This window comes from Centropristis striata, chromosome 11 (genome assembly GCF_030273125.1).
Source record: "Centropristis striata isolate RG_2023a ecotype Rhode Island chromosome 11, C.striata_1.0, whole genome shotgun sequence".
Lineage (NCBI taxonomy): Eukaryota > Metazoa > Chordata > Actinopteri > Perciformes > Serranidae > Centropristis > Centropristis striata.
The window spans coordinates 2,818,804-2,836,856 of record NC_081527.1 but is presented as its reverse complement, the minus strand read 5'-3'; the positions used below and the strand labels follow the sequence as shown (position 1 = coordinate 2,836,856).

Below are 18,053 nucleotides of genomic sequence, written 5' to 3'. Positions count from 1 at the left end.
GTTTTTTAAGATTTAATAAAAGAAGGAACATGAAATTTCATTGTACTTTAGTATTGAGTACTTTTTTAAGTCTTTATATTTTGATATTTTACTAGTACTTATCCATAGCTCTATATATGTAGATATATAGATACTTTTTACTTTACTTAACTACAGTGAAAATACATTTATTTTTAAAATAATAAAAGAGGTTTGTAACAGGGGGAAAAGTGATCATTTTGAAAATAATTCCCCAGATGGTAAGAGGGAAGATTATAGTTATATAAACTGATGCAAAATGTTCAACTTTTAGCTGATTCCCAATTAAAGTCTGGTTTAAACTCTTGTTTGAGAATAAACTCAGTTGCCTTCAACTCTGACCATCTCCAGTGAAGTTCTTGAAGTTTTTTTTCCAGACATCAGTAGTAAATCATTTTTTTAAAGACTTTGAGAATAAACTCTTAACTATTGTCTCGACGAACTTCCATACCACAATATAAACAGACACACTGTGATTTTTCACTTTATTGAGAATGTTTCACTGAAAGAATTTGACAAACTTGATGAAAATTAATCAAAGAAACAGAAAATATTAAACAATAACATGTCTACAAGAAGCTAATGATTGAGAATAAATCTCTATTATTATACAGGTCGCAATTCAAAGTGGAAATAAACTAAAATATCAAAATAACACCAGACAAAATGTACACTTAACTGCATATATATATATATATATATATATATACGTGTATATATGTATTTATATTTTTAGGATGACTGTATCTTCCTTTTACATAACAACCACAACACGTCATCATTGATATTTGTGAATACTGATCAGCGTGATGAATGAGATGAATTGATGAGATTTGATGGTGAGAAAAGGCAGAAAACAGTCAGTCAGCATGTGTGCAGTTGGTGGACGGTCCCTTGTTTCTGATGATCATCAGCAGAGAGAGTCCACTGCAGAACACCAGACTCTTCACTATCAGCACTGTGTACAGCAGGCAGAGCAGCATCACCCTGCACTGAATCTGGAAAAAGTTCCCTGGAACCTCTGAAACAGAAAAGGAGTGAAATGTTTGGAGTTGCAGTGAGAAATGTCAGTCCTCTGCTCCTCTGCTCCCTTTGACAACATCTCCACATGAAGCTGAATCACTACTGAACACAGTCAGCGAGCCTTCATTACCTTGTTCTGTTGGGGCCTCCACTTGGCCCCCCTCGTGCTGGACGTAGCAGCGGTATTTATACGTGCTGCTCTCTTGCTGACGGAGCAGCAAGATGGCGGCGGTGCGTCCCGACTCTCTGAGCTCCAGCTGCTCTCCCTCAGCAGGGGGCAGCTCCTCCAGAGGACCGTTCTCCTTTCGTCTTTTCCAGGAGATGCGGACCAGAGGAGGAAACATGGCTGAGGCCAGACACAGCAGGGAGCTCTTCCCCTCCAGGTGGGCTCTGGGTGCTGCTGGGTATACGCTCACCACGGGCTTCACTACCTGCTCACCTGAAGTTTGACAGCAGCAACAAGCAGCACAGACACACATTGACACAGTCAACAGCAGCTTACAGCACTGCACTGCATTCAGTGTGATCCTGGAAACTACATGGACTCTGATCACTAAACTACTCATCAATACAGCACAAAGTTCACTACATATACTGTATTCACCTTCATATGAAACACACTCAGCATCTAATGTCAGCATGGATTATATGGGGACACATGATCACATCTTTCATTTCACATTATTTACCATTCATTTTTCTTACCGATAGAAATTCATTTCATATAATGATGACTTGTACCTTCATACAATGGAAATGTCTTTTTATATATCACACATTTTAAATAAAGCAAATATTTACCTTCATGTCAAATATTATTTTCATGTTAGGGAACACAATATATTGAATGTTGACGCTCCAGTCCAGTGTCTAGTTATTGAGAGGCGAGGCTCCCAGTTCCTGCTTTTTGTTAGTGTCCTTGAAGGAGCCACAGGATGGCGGCTTTGCTTTAACTCTGTGTTCATTCACTCACATTGACATTACTGATGTAACTGACTGACACACTCCATATTTGGACTGATTTCTTGACTTTATCACAATAAATCTCCTTTCATTCATCATCATTCTTTGTGTCCATTCCCGTTTTTGTCATGGCCCAGGAGTCGAGTTATGACTAAATGGGGGCTCGTCTGGGATATTAACCACATATTTACCACAATAAACCTTTTACAATTCATATAGGAACAAATCAAGACATAAATCATTTTATGACTTTTTTCATTGCATTTTTTCATAACTTCCTGCAAAAATAGTTGATTCTTTCAAATGTGAATGAAAATGTCCACTTAATAAAATAAAATAAAGTACATATGATATTACAATATCATAATTATATAATATATTACCATATTAATTTAGCATGATGTGCAGAACATATTTAAAAATACATTTACATTAAATTCCAAAATCGCTTTGTCCGATTATCCATTTTAACATTTAATGTATTTTCTTTGTACACTTTTTAATTGAATATATTTAAGAAATTATCTGAAAATGATCTCATTCTGTTTCATTTTCAACTTAGAAAATGTCCAAATTTGTCAGTGTCAGGTTTAAAATATATTTTAATATAATATAATATAATATATTATAATAACATAATATAAAATAATGTAATGTAATATAACATAATATAAAATAATGTAATGTAATATAGCATAATGTAATATCAAATAATATAATATAATATAATACAATATCATATAATAAAAAGACGGTCTTGATCCTTTAGGATGAAGTTAAATATTACATTATTGTGAAAGTGTAAAACAATTTTTCTTCATCATTTTCTACACATGATTATGACTTACATATTTAATCAAATGCAATTGTCGTTTTAATGATCTCAATAATTTTGCACTTTTAAACTATGAATTCTTACCATTTCTATGTGTTATATATTTTATTATATTTGGCACAAACTGTTTTCTTGCAATTTTAACTTCCTGCAACAATGTTTGATTCTGTCAAATGTGAATAAAAACTGCCACATAATACAATATAATTTAAAATAAAATAAAATATATAATATAACGTAATATATTTTGATGTAATATAATATTTTATATGTTATCATGTAAAATAATGCAATATATTATCAAAAAATATAATACAATGAAATATAATATAATATAATATAATATCAGCAGGTTGGGGCAGATTACTCTGAAATGGATTCAGCTGCTGAACAGAAATTTCATGGCAGTTTTAGTCATCATAGTAAATTGATCCACTGGGTTACAAAAATATGTAATCAGATTACTTTTTAATTGCACTTTAAACTATGAAATCGAAACTTTGATACCCAAATTAAATTAAATTTCTGCATCTTCCAAATTGAATAACAACACTGTTGAACATGAAAAAAGGACCCTGAGTTAATCAAAAATTCAATGATCATATAAATAACATGACAGAATTAAACATGAGCTCATGTAAAATAATATAGCAACTAAATTTGTGTTAAAATTATTTACACTTTTTCCGCTGTATACTTTACTCTATATGCTAAATAAACAGATCAAAATATTAATGAATAATAATACATAAAAAGTAAAACAACACATATTATTGATCTATACTTTCCTAAAGGTTTTTACTTTCTGTTTATGTGAAGCATCATGTATAATTTATAATTATTTTGTGTTCTGACACAAACAGAAAAGTGTGTGCCTTTAGATATCATCCTGTATCACATATAGAAATGACTCATTAGTCTCCATACGTTCTATTTAATTGACATATCATATTCAGTATGATAAATATATCTTTAGGACATGTTTATCATCATATAAAACACAATTGTAGTGATAGTTATAGTGTGTTGTTTAATAAAAACAAGAGGCGCTGCTGAATTACTGAGAGGATCAAATACTGTATATTTGTAACATTTCCAATATCAGACTTTTTCTATTTGAATCAGTTTCATCTCCTGCAGAAATAAAGAATAACTTGAGTTGTGCCGTGACATTTAAACATCTTTTCAGGAATTATGAAGCTTTTTTTATGTAACAATAGCTGCATGGCTGCAAAAATTCTCTACTAACGATGAAAAAAGTCACAAGCAGCAGAAACTCATTAAAACACATTTTCAATAAAGCAACTGAAGGAAATAGAAAGTTTATTCTTACCTACAAACAGTTTAGTTCCAGAGCCAAAGATGAAGTAGAACCAGCCTACCTCCCACAGTGAGAAAGACTGGTACAAAAACCTGTCTGCTGCTGAATGTGTCAGCTGAGGTGAACCAGTCCACATTATGAAGCAGTATCATATTTCAGCTCCATGATGTGTTTCTCTAATGTTCATATTAACCCTGTAAAACCCAGATATAGAAAAACGCAAAAAAAAAAAATTTCAAACAGGGATGTTGTTGCAGGAGGCCTTTGGGGGTGAAAATGGAGTGTTTTCAAAAATTTTATGTTTTAGTACGTTTTTACGGAAACGTTGTAGTATTGCAACGTTGGGCTTAATGGGTAGCAGAATCTCCTGTATTTCCACTCATTGTCTGAACAACAGTACAGAACTAAGGATTCATTTGCAGGGTTTTCCTTTTCCCAAACCAGTATAAAGCATGAATAATAATCTTAGTCATGTTGTTATGAAGTGTGATTTATTCAAACAAGCACTTTGACATTTATTTACATTATTTACATTTTAAGTTGCAGTCAGTTGCAGTGATAGTCCCAGAAGCAGTTCTTGTCCTCTGAAAAGCAGAGGCAGACATCACACTTGCTGCATTGGGTATTTGTATACCCTTTACTGCAATGTCTGCAGCGTCCTCTTGTCGTCTTGTATGGAAAGTGTCCAGTGAGGTCTCTGTGCACATCCAGAGGGGGGTGTGCACATGTTTTTTTGGAGGAGGGACCGTTTGGACTCCCATCACCCAAGGACGGTCTCTTTACAGCATCCGAAGGGCTCCCTGCTGCGTCTGGGCTCCTGTTGCCTGCCGATGGCCGTCCTCTCTTTGGAGTTTTGGGTGCTGTGCCCACCTGATTAGGGAAAAAAAGAATAAATATATCAATTTATATACATCTCAAATACGCATGAAGATACCAGTCAAATATATCACAAACAAGGTAAATAGCAGGAATAGATAATTACCAGAATGAGAGAGGATGCAAGCTCTCTTTGCTGGTGGCATTCTGAAATGGAAAAAATAAAACTGAAACAAATGTACACTGTATATACAAATAGCACACATGCTTACTAGATTCCGGATGACGAGCAGGAAAGATGGGGTGGTGGGGAGACTGATTTCATTTTGAAGTGTTTACACATTGCACTGAAGTAGCCAATTCACACATTTCACAGGCCATACAATACTGTATGATTGACCTATCGTAGACTGTGATTATCATCCTAATAGGAATGCATGTAGCCTCCACCTTACAACCACACCTTACATTCCTGAACATTAGCACCTGTTCCAGAACAATGCAACAAGTGCACCAGGAGCATCCCCCACAACTGCTTTGACTATGAATTGATAGGAGCATTTTCTTATCAATAGAGACTAAGACAAAGGGCAGACATGCACAAACAGAATTTCTTTGGTAAAAAGTCCTGCATTCTGTGATAAGGAGAAAATACTGAGAGTGTTGAAGGTGGTTAAAAATCATTATAAGTAAATGAAAATGTTTAGATACAGCAATATATCTTTGCACTTTAGTTTCTAATACAATAAATATGTAATTCAATATAAGGCTCAGGCTAGAATGTGTAAATCATGTGTAGTTTAAAGTTATATTGTAAAAATTTTAATTGAAGTTCCTCTCAAGACATTCCTCTCAAAAACAGGGCTGTTTTGACTACCACTCTGACCCAACGCTGTAATATTGCAACACTTATAAAACAAGCTCTAAATAAAATGTAGGGCACATTTTCCACAAACACTACATATGTTCATGTTCTAGACACTGTAATAAACACAAAAAAAATATTCAAAGCATTTTACTTACTTGAATCAGATTAATCCAATCCAGTAAATCGAAGGGATGTTGCTCGATCAAAAAATTGGAAGTTGTGTGACTTCTTGACCCTAGGGCGGGCCTTATATACAAATGTTGGATCCAAACGCATTGTGAGAACAAACAATAGGACCCAATGATCATGTTAATGTGGTTGAACCAAAAAAAAAAAAAAATTTAGACGTTTTTTGGGGATAACCAAAATTGTTGTAATTCTGCAACACTGGGTCTTGCAGGGTTAACATGACTGTCTCTTCTTTTATGTCCTTTTTAGACACATTAGCAGAGTGTCTCCGTGGATCGTTGGTTCAGACGTTCATGTTCCTCAGAGGATGAACCCTACTGACTTTGGTCAGTTTTTATCAAACACCATCATCAGCTCACGTCTTTAAATTGTCCATTACTTTGATTTATGACGTGTGTGCGTCCAATGACAGGTCCCTGGGCCACACAGCCAGTGTGTGTTGCTCTGTAGTCTTGTTTTGATTTGAAGGAGAAAGAGTTGTGATCCTCCTACTTTTTAAATCAGGTCAACACATGAGACCAGAGTTACCAACTTATCACCGCAATAAAACACTTTGGACTTCTACGACGCCGTCACTACACCCATAGAGGCTCCCGTCCCATCTCTCTGGACCGACTACAGCTGCTGCACTTCCTCATTCTGTCACCACAACAACTCACCACGTCATCAGGAGAACCACCACGTGAATGCCTTCAACCTTCGCCCAGTACCCACTTCCTCCATGCAAACTTCAAAACAAAAGCCTCTGAAAAGAGCCCTGTTCAAGACAAGATCCCTCAACAATAAAAGCCTCATCTTAAATGAATTCATCACTGACAAACAACTAGACTTCCTCTGTCTGACTGAAACCTGGCAAAAACCCATGGAATATTTCACACTAAACCAAACCTTCCCTGCTGGATATTCATACATGGACATCCCTCGCTCTAAGGGCCGAGGAGGAGGAAAACACCACCAAGACCTCAACCCTCGGCCACTCTCCATCATTGCTGCACCATCTTTTGAACATCTGGCATTTAAACTCCCCGGTCCAAAACCTCATCATTGCTATTATCTGCCGTCCACCCAAACCCAACCCAACCTTTCTGTCAGATTTTTAGAATTCTTCACACAACTGTCTTCAGTCTCCCCATCTGTCCTCCTCCTAGGAGACTTTAACATCCACACTGACTCTCCTGACTGTAAAAGCTGCGCTAATGGCGCTAACGAAGCTAACCGGGCTAACTAACTGTAAAACGGTGCCTGGACTCCAGTACTCTCCGATATGGTATCTGAATCTGAACAACTCCAGGTAAAAGGAAAGAAGTATGAGACAGAGCTGGAGCAACTTACTTAGTTGATTCCCAACACGACAACTAAAGGATTCTCACTCTGCGTGTGTCGCTGGATGCCGGTCGGCCAGCGGAGCGGTGCAGAGGGAGCGGCTGAGAGGAGGATGATACCATTTGCTAAGCGGGGGTGTTTTCATTTTCATCCTTAACATTTACATTTAAACCACAAACTACGAAGTTTGTTTTGGACATCATTTAAGTTTGTCAAAGACGAACAAAAATTTTAGAATAACATTTCTTACTCCAAGTTTTAGGGGTGAAGAGCCCATGATTATTATTATTATTATTATTATTATTATTATTATTATTATTATTATTATTATTATTATTATTATTATTATTATATTATTATCCTCCTACTTTTTAAATCAGGTCAACACATGAGACCAGAGTTACTGTTCACACAAACAAACAGTGAACAACTCAAACTACACTATAGGACAAATATTGTAAACACTCAAATATTTCTCTTGACCTGAAGGTCAAAAATATAAAGCCATAATGAACCTTATTGCTTGAAAAGGTTTGTTGCCAAGTGAAATATAAAAGTGATCTCAGTGTTTGGATGTATGTATATAGGCTTTGACATTAATATCATTATTCTTTGTTTTCAAACCTTCAAATATCTTGTATATTAATATTCTCTCACATACGCTCATGAGACATTTCTCTGTTGATTAGCAGTTAAAATGAGATCTTAACACTTAAATATTCATTCATTCATTCAAACTAAATATGAGGATTCATCCTCTGGGGACCATAAACATCCACTGTAGATGTGATAGAAATCAGGCCAACAGTTCTCTTGTTCTGGATCAAAGTTTTGTTTGTGAGCAGTGGGACCTTTGGCTCCGTCTTTACATCCAGAGAAAAACCTTCATTCAATCCAAATACATTTACCAAATCTCTGTTGAGGGGGAACTGTCACAAATCCTACAATTCACTTGTATCATTTACTGAAGTGAAATGATCTGCTCAAATCTGTTCCAACATGTGATGGAAGAAAGCTTTTATTGTGAAGGAGCCACAGGAAGCAGGTCAGCATTGTGAGGAGGAACGGACTTTATTCCTGCAGCAGGTCAAAGCAGAGGATTTTAATCTTTATCAAAATGCTGAAGCTTGTTTTTGTTTCATCATGTTTTTAATGACAAACTGCTTTTCAAACAAGACTTCTTTATGTTTTTTACTCATTTGACTCTTTTCTCTTTCACTTCTTTTATCTTTGTGTCTCTGTGTTGCTAGTTTGTCCTCACTGTGTGGAACAACAATAAACCTGCTGGTTTATATATCTGATAAAAATATGAATAAATATCATATCAAATAAATCCTGACAGCAGTAAAGAAAATAAATCCCTCAGTTCAGTGTGTTTGTGACTCTGGCTGAGATGGAGGTGAAATATGTGAACCTGGGCTGTGGTTTACTGCTCTCTTCCTGTCACAGACACTGTTTGACATCTGTTCATCTGGAGGTTTTTGTACAGGCTGCAGGGATATTTTATCACTGTGGGGAGGATCCTTCCAACAGGAGCAGTAGTAGGTGGCTGAATGAGTTAGTTTAACGCTCTGGATCTGCAACTCACAGCCGTTCTGTTTATTCACAGATGAGAAATCATCTTTCTGAGGATGATTGTAACCTTTACCTATTCTACCAGTATTCCTGTTAATATGCAGAATCACTGTGAATGTTTCTGTGTCTCTCTTCTGGTACCAGTATACATAAGGATGACTTCTATAACACTCTTCAGTGCCTCGACAGCTGAAGGAGACTCTTTCACCAACTCTCCTGGTCCATGTTAAATCCTCCTGAAGCAGCTGTGTTGCCATGGCAGCCAGCGCTGTGTGGAGACAGACAGGTAGATGAAGGTGAGTGTGACAGTGTTTGTTAAAGGTGGAGTTTGTTGGCTCCTGATTGGCTGGAAACACTCACCTGAGCACAGACAGCACAGAGCAGCAGCTGGGAGGAAAAGCATTTTGTGCAGCGGTGTTTCCTCTGGTGAACCTGGGGAGAAGTGGCGCTCTGATGCAGCTGAGGCCAAACAAGGAGGAGCTGCGAGATCAGACGAGGGCCACGTGGTTTCTAACAGGTCCTCAGACCTCCCATCAGCCCCTGTGGTGGAGAGATAAGGCTGCTTCAAAGCACCTCACTTTCCTGTGTCTTCACACTAATATTAAACAGAGTCTTCAGCTGTTTTAAAGTCTCTGCATTAGCTGCCTGTTTGCTTCACAATTGATTTTAAAGTCCTTTTGATTGTTTATAAAGCTCTTCATGTTTTATGTCCTATTTATTTCTCAGAGTTGCTTTTAGCGTATGAACCCTGTAGAACCCTCAGGTCTTCTGCTCGTGGCCTTTTAATAATCCCAATAATAAATAATCAATAATCCAGTTTCATCTATTCATTTATCCATTTATTCATTTTTTCATTAATTCATTGTCTTTTATTGTTTTAGTCTGGCTTTTAATACAGTTTCATTTATTTGTTTGCAGTCTAATAATTTAGTGTATTTAATTTTTTAATTTAATTTAATTATTTTATATTTGTCATAAAGTTTTTATTTTGGTTTTATGATGGTAATAATAATAATCATAATAATAATAATTGTTATTATAATTTCGATCATTTTCATTTTTATTGTTGTCGTTTATAATCATTATTTATATTTTTTAAATGCTATTTTCTATTTTTTATTTTCATCATTAATATCCATTTGTCGATGAAAATATCAATCTATTTAACTCTTTATTATATTCTATTGTTTGAGCTCATCTAAATAATTTGATCAATAAAATGAAAATAAGTCAAATAGCAGTTTATTTTATGATCAAATACTTTTTGAAATATTTTTTGACAGTTCTCCCTTTAAATGTATTTAATTTATTTTATATTTGGCTTGTTTTTAATCAGATTTATAATGATAATGATATTTATTCTTATTATAATTATTTGTATTATTGCTGTTGTTATTTTTTATAATTACTATTACTATTTTTGTAATTATTATTATCAATTTATTTATTTATTTATTTTCATTATTGGTATCCATTTTGTTATTCACCTATTTTATCTATTTACTATTTTATTGTATTCTATTGTTTGAGTTTATTTAAATAATTTCATCAATAAAATGAAAATAAGTCAAACAGCAGCTTATTTTATGATGAAATACTTTGTGAACATTCTTTGTCAGTTTCCCTTTAAATGGAATAACACTGTGAGACAAATGTCAGTCTGTTCCTTTAAGACGTTGAGGGAACAGTCATGATACATTTCATATTATTTCCACAGATTTTTCTTCTATTACGTAGGGTATAATTCTGAACAGTTGGATCATTTTCAACGTGAAAACATATTGCATCACATGTGTGACATCACATGTCTCTTTACGGTGTTAGAAAGGAGTCACAGCCATAAATAAGCTCTAACAACATGGCTGTGTGATACAAACTGAACTTTATCACAGACAGAGAGCGCCACCCTGTGGTTAGTCACAGGAAGTGCAGGTACCCACATGATGATGATGATGATGATGATGATGATGATGATGATGATGATGATGATCACACACACACACACACAGTTTTGAATGTAACTGAAATGTGTAAACTGGACAAAAAAGGTTTTTGAGTTCACTACATTATTATTATTACAACATATTTCAGATTTATTATATTTATTTAATGGAGAAAAGTTTCTTAATGAAAGTTACATAAAGGAATAGAGGTTGTCTCGTGCTTAATTTGAATTTGTCGACTGTTTTAACATTTAACATCAGCACAAGATCACAAACCAGACTCCATTCAGAAATCTCTTGTGTTGTGATTTCTTCACGCTGTACTAGCAGAGCATGGTCAACAGTATCAAATGCTTTTAATAAATCTACAAAGAGGGCGGCACAATCATTTCCTTTGTCCATGGCACATATAATATTGTTTGTAACAGATGTAATAGCAGTAAGTGTACTATGTTTTGATGTGAAACCAGATTGTAGGGGACTCAGCACATCATTTAGTGAGAGGAATGTTTGGAGCTGATTGTTGACCAGAGATTCTAGAACCTTAGTGAGACAGGGCAGTTTGGAAACTGGTGGATAGTTGTTGAGGTTTGATTTATCACCACTCTTATGTAGTGGGACAACATGTGCTGATTTCCATACCTGAGGGATAACAGCAGAAGAAATGGACAGATTAAACAGGTATGTCATTTGGTCTGCTATATGAGGAGCAGCAAGCTTTAAAAAATAAGGATCTATTTTATCCTCACCTGTTGATTTCTTGCAGTCTAAACCCTGAAGTGCTTTGATAACAGCATGAGACGTAAAAGGTTGCAGTGTAAACAGGGAGGTGTGGTTTGAACAGTGGTGGTTTGGAGACACATGAGGCAGCAGCTGACCAGTAAGACCAGGATATAATATATCAAAATGGTTTCCAGCAGCAACAAAATGTGCATTGAAAGCATCACAGATGTCAGCTGGTTTATCTATTATACAGTTATCTGATGTGATAGAAGGAGGAATAGATGCACATGATTTGTTTTTCTGTATATTAACTGCTCTCCAAAATGTTGATGGGTTTGTAAAAGAGCTGGAGATTAAGTCAATGTGATAATTAGCTTTAGCAGTGAGACTTTAATTTCTAAACCAAAACCATTTGAAGGAACCAAATAGATAATCTCATCATAAAGAATTTGTGTAATCTAATATTATTAATCTGATCAATGAAATGTCAGAAAATAGTTTAAAAAAAAATCTCTGTCATAAATCCCCACAGCACAAACACATGAATTCCAATGTCTTGTTTTAATAAACCAACACCTTTAAATATGAGTAAATATAAGATTATGACCATATATGACAAAGAAAAGCATTAAATATTCATATTTGAAAGGCCAGAAGTGTTTGGCATGTTTTGATGCGATATATTAACTCAAATGAAGAAAGATGTTTTGACTCATTAAAGTAGATTTGAATGATTCAACACAACATTAAAGTTTAAAGGTGGATTTTCACTGGAGTTGATTCCAGTCAAATCTAATTTATATTATCTTACCTATAAAATGTGAAAAATAATAAAACATTGCCTGTTATAATTTCCCACAGCCCAAACACATCAATTCAAACTTAATAAACCAAGAGTCTGTATATGTTTAAATATGAGTAAATATGAGTTGATGACCATATATGACCAATAAAAGCATGAAGTCTTTAAATAGGAGAAGCTGGAACCAGCAGATATTTGACATTTGAGCTTGTAAAATGACTAAAATGATGATTTGATTGTAAAAACAGCTGCAACGAGTGGATTAATCTGCTAATTGTTGCAGCTCTATTCTCACACATCACACGAGGACTCTGAGGAAAGAAACACACTTTTCTCTGATTTACAGCAAATCTCAATGAAAGCTGGTCTTCTTCTTCTCCTTGTGGAAGACTTTTCCATCTGCCTGCTTCCTCCAGCTCAGTGTGACGTCGTCATTCAGCCCCTGGTCCTTCAGCTTCTGTTGGAGCTGACAAACATTATTACTCACACAGAGATTACATTCTGCTTTCTTCTTTACATTTCATCCTCTGGAAGCTCTTTTTCACACTTTTTTTCCTCACATGATAGTTTGTGACTTTCCCTGTTTCTACTTCTCATGTCACGTTGCTGTCCAAAGCATTGTAATGTTTATAACATATAGTTTGTGAATGATTTATTATTTTAAATGTCTCTTTATCTGTTTCCTCCTCACACTGTTTCTTTTACTGCTTTAATGTGAATTCACTTTCTGAGGGCTGATAAAGTTTCATCTCATCTCATTTTAAATTTGCTTCTAACAGTCATTTGTTGCTCAGTTTTTGCATAAAAGTTGAATAAAAAGAATCAAAAGAAGATTCAGCTGCTTCAGCATTCCCTCAATCACAGCAGATACAGTCACACTCATCCTCAATCTCTTCACTTTCTTCAAAGACGCTTTAAAAAAACAATCAAACATGATGAGTTGAGAGATTTCTGCTCTGATAATAATCAGCATCCTGTTGATATAAAGTGTCCTCAGTTAGTTTTGTCCTGCCTGTGGTCAGTTTAGAGCTATACTGCAGGCCGCCACCAGGGGGCGTTCAGGGGTTTATCAGTCAGTTAGAAGCAGTTACTTCCTCCATCTGTTGATATTCTCACATTGAAGTCAACACAAACTGATTATCTGCAGTTGGTCACTGCACGCTAACATCAGCATCCTGAGTGTTCACATTTATTGTCCAGAAATGTTTTTTATCTTCTCATTTCATGCTAAAGTAAAGCTAAATCTAATATAAATACTGTTTGAATCAGGGGTTCCCACTCAGATGGAGCGGAGCAGATGAATGGATACTTCTTGTCACAGGTCACATCCCCCCATCCTCCAGAGGAGCTGAAATCTGCTGCTGTACAAGCCTCCTCCCCCAGTTATCAGGTTGCCCTGACTTCCAGTGTCTGAACGAGGAGCTGCTTCCATCCCACCACTTCCAGGAGTCTCTGAAAAGGCCGATCCAGACATATCTTCCTGCTGGAAGCAGCTCCTGGACCTTCTGCTTCTCTGTCTTGTTTCTCACACTGGCCAGGTCTGTGTGGTGTTCTCTGCAGCAGCTCTGGGCCTCAGTCCAGCTCATGGAGTCAGTGAGGACAAATGTCACATCCAGCCCTGAAAATAGAGCAGAGAGAAACAACACTGATGCAAACTTTATATCTGAGTTTCTCTGCGTCTGAATATTTTTCTCAGCAGTTTGATGTTTCTTAATGAATGTGAGCATGAAGCTGAAGTCACCGTGGAGCTGTGTGCATATCAACTCCTTCTCTTGCAGCCCTGTTGACTGAGACAGTGAGGTGGGATAAAGCTGTTAATGATGGAGCTCTTTATATAAACCTTTATATATTTATATCAATGAAGGCAGGACTCACAAAGTCCATCTGCTTTAAATGAGCTTCATGTAAGTGAAGACAGAGAGGCAAAGAGCAGCAGAGAAGGGGAGAGGTCAACAAGCTCAACTGCTCTGTTTTACCTTCACTCATCAATATTCTCCCCTCTGACATCACAGCAGACCGCCTGTTTCTTCTCTGTGCATCTGACATCGTACCATGGTCCATTCTTATTCAGCACTGTGCACTGTTGATCACCTCCTACATTGTCTGCTTGTCCACGACTCCATCCTCTGAACTCCTCCTCTCCGTCTTTGTAGAAACTTGTGTCTGACAGTGACCACTTCCAGCTCATGACATCGTCATCGTACAGCCCGATCCAGGCCAGCTGAAACACATATTTGCATTAATAATAATATTCATGTGTCCATATGAACAGTGAAACAGGTCCTGCTTCCTGTAATAATTGCTGCTGTTTATACTGGACATTAAGAGATCTCTTATAATACACGTTCAATGGAACTAAATCCTTCGTCCTCCTTCAGAGTAAAAAAAACATGAAAAAGTTCCTCTGAAGTATCACGGCTCAGACTGTAAAACTTTAAAGCCACGTGTCACTGACATGATGTCAAAAACAGCTTTGAAAGGAGAGAAAGAGGAAAGTGAAGTCACAGAGGAAACTCCTGCTGTTTCTGCCGTTGTGTTCAGGGTCTCCACATCCTCCATGCTGTCTACAGTGGCCAGGTCTGTGTATTTCTCTCTGCAGTAACTTTGTGCTTCAGTAAAGTTCTTCTCTTCATAAAAGACATGGTACTGACGTCCAGCACACAGGCCTGTAGAGACACATGCATACTGATCACATTCATGCTATTAATAACTCTTCATACATGTTTTATACCTGTTTAATTAGTGCAGGTATAAAGTGATGCCCAGCAGTAAAAACAGAGACTGAGCACATTTTAACTGATTTATCTCTAATACATTTTTTAACACAAGTTAGAGTTGTGACTGATTCCTGCTTTTTTAAGTTCATTGTGTGTTTAGTTAAAAGTCACTCTGACAGAGATCAGAGGACTCAGTTTATAAATGACATCCTCAAACATGGAGGTGACTTTCTTTAACCTTTTCTTACTCCCACTGCTGCCTGAGATCAACCCTAAATGAATACATAAATAAATGTTTTTGAAACAGCCAGAAACTTTAATATATGTGAAACTTAACAATTATAGCAGGTTACCAACATTAGCCTACTTGAATATTTGTGTAATGTGACAGTAATGGTCACATTGTTTTGGGATATTATCAGGGTTTTGATTCTTACATGAGATTAGTTTTTTATTGTTTTATAGTTATATTATTATAACAAGCAACTAATTAGGCCACGTCAGACTGATTAAAAAAAAAAGTGAGAAAGGAGGAGAAAAAAGGAGAAAACTCCATCACAGCCTTTTCAGTCAAGAAATGAATCAACCAATTCAACAAGAAATCATAGTCTGATCTGTGTACAGTTGTTTAAGCCTTCATATCAACATGATGCTCCATTAGCTTTAATGCCTCAGTTAGTTTAATGAAATAAACTAAATAACTTTACCACTGCACAATCTCTCTCTTCATACATGGAGTAAAAACAAGCACAGAGCTCCTTAACGAGCTCGTTAACAGCCGGCAGCAGGGCAGCCTGTTAGCATCTAGCTAGCTCACCACATGGACTATAAACAAGCAACTCTGGCTTGACAATGGCAATAAAATAGAAAGGTATGCCATCAGAACTTCATCTCACCTTGCTTCTCTTTCCAGAAAGACAAGTGCTATCTCACTGTGTGGAATTTTTCTATAATATACAGAGCAACTTAATATTCAAGCAGAAATAAGGTGTAATTTCAAATATTCTTACCTTTTCTCCCAGAAACTCTTCTTTTAAAGGCCCACAGACTCCATTATCCATAACGTTGTCGTTTAATCAGTAAATGGCAGGAGTCTGGACCGACTGGGGTTTAACCACGCCCACATCCGTAAACCAGCCAATAGGACGGACCTTGGAATTGACCGGCAAAATACACGCATAATACACTTAGGTCCTCGTAATGTCGGTGCGTATCCTTGTGAAATGTCCGTCTATATCACATTTGGGCACACACACACACACACACACACACACAAGCATAAACATCACATGCTCTCAATTTCACACTGTAAATAATCTGTTAGATTAGATTTTGTGTAAACCTGACAGAAATAAACAGGTAAAGTGTTAATACATTTGACTGAACAAGAGTAGTGGAATAACTGGATTTATATTAGTTATGATTAACACGGGGTGGACAAAATCACAGAAACCCCAGTTACTGGAAGACACTTTGTGAAAGAGGAGGATTTAAGAAAATATATAACAGAGGTACAGCGTGAAGAAATCAGTGTTATGGAGAATATTTTAACAGATTATTTTAATAATTCATTGATATGGAGAATGACCTTTTTTTTCTTTGTCTGACTTTTTAATGTAATAGTAGTTATAGTAGCAGAAGTAGGTGTCGAGGCCTTTTGAGTGAATTATTGAGTTGTTGCAGACACAAGAGGGAAGCAGAGTGAAGGATTTGTTGGACAGTAAATACCCTGGAAAAAGTAAAAGTCCTGCACTGAAAACGTGGATTAAATGTGACTCTGTGTGTGTGTGTGTGTGTGTGTGTGTGTGTGTGTGAAATCATCATCATCATCATCATCATCATGTGGGTACCTGCACTTCCTGTGACTAACCACAGGGTGGCGCTCTCTGTCTGTGATAAAGTTCAGTTTTTATCACACAGCCGTAAATACAGTTTTTTACAACCGCTATGACTCGTTGTTCGATACTTTTAACACTTTTTCAAAACTCTTCACACAGTTACCACAACATCAGCCACAATTCTTCTTCTTTTGACACAAAATACACACATTTTACACGTTTAAAATGACTTTTAACTCCTATTACACACAAGCTCATTCAAGACCAAAACAGTAGATGTTAACTGGTGAATTTTCAAATTGTTTTCACACGTTTTGTCAAAACAGAAAATCTCATGTTCAAAACTAATGGATTGAAGATAACATTGATCACCTCTGATTCCCGTCTCACCCAGTTCAGGTGCTGGGCTTTTTTCAATCACATCACCAATCACATCACCTATATTTATAGGCAGATCTTGTGAGGGAAAAGAACAAAAGATAAGACAAGGGACAAGGCGGAGGATTTGCAAAAAACAAGAGAGGAAAAATGCCTCGAGGGAGAGTTAGAATGTGTGGTGGGGCTCAAAGAAGGGCCAGAGATACGGTGACAGATGAAATACGAGCTGCCATCATGGACCAGCTCATCAACCATGGGTTGTCACATAGAGAGGCCTGCACAACAGTCAAACTGGCCCCTACAACTCCCAACGCCTTCTCCAGTCTGTAGAGGAGCTGTATGATAGACTGGTACCTGAGGGGGAGAGGGGACAGGGTGAGTTGGGGGGTAACTTGCTAACATGTGATCACCTGGGACAATGTGGCATTCCACCATGCACCTGCAGTCACAGCTTGGTGTGATGCCCATCCCAGGAGGATCTCCCTTTTCCTTGCCCCTTACTCCCCTCAAACACATATTCTTTATGAAGATATTAGATATTTGGGTCCTTCAAATGGTTTTGGTTTAGAAATTAAAGTCTCACTGCTATGACATTTTATTTAGTTTATAATGAAATAAAGTAATATCCAACAAAGTAATGTTGTGAAAATGTTTGATGAAATAACATAATAATGTCTGCAATGAATTTAATAAATTTCTTTAATCATTTCACAACTTGTTG

At 36.5% G+C, this 18,053-nt stretch overlaps 1 pseudogene; it reads right to left on the bottom strand.

Moving 5' to 3' along the window:
- Window positions 1–774: 774 nt before the first annotated feature.
- Window positions 775–17,848, bottom strand: LOC131980152 (uncharacterized; annotated as a pseudogene).
- Between the last annotated feature and the right edge of the window lie 205 nt (window positions 17,849–18,053).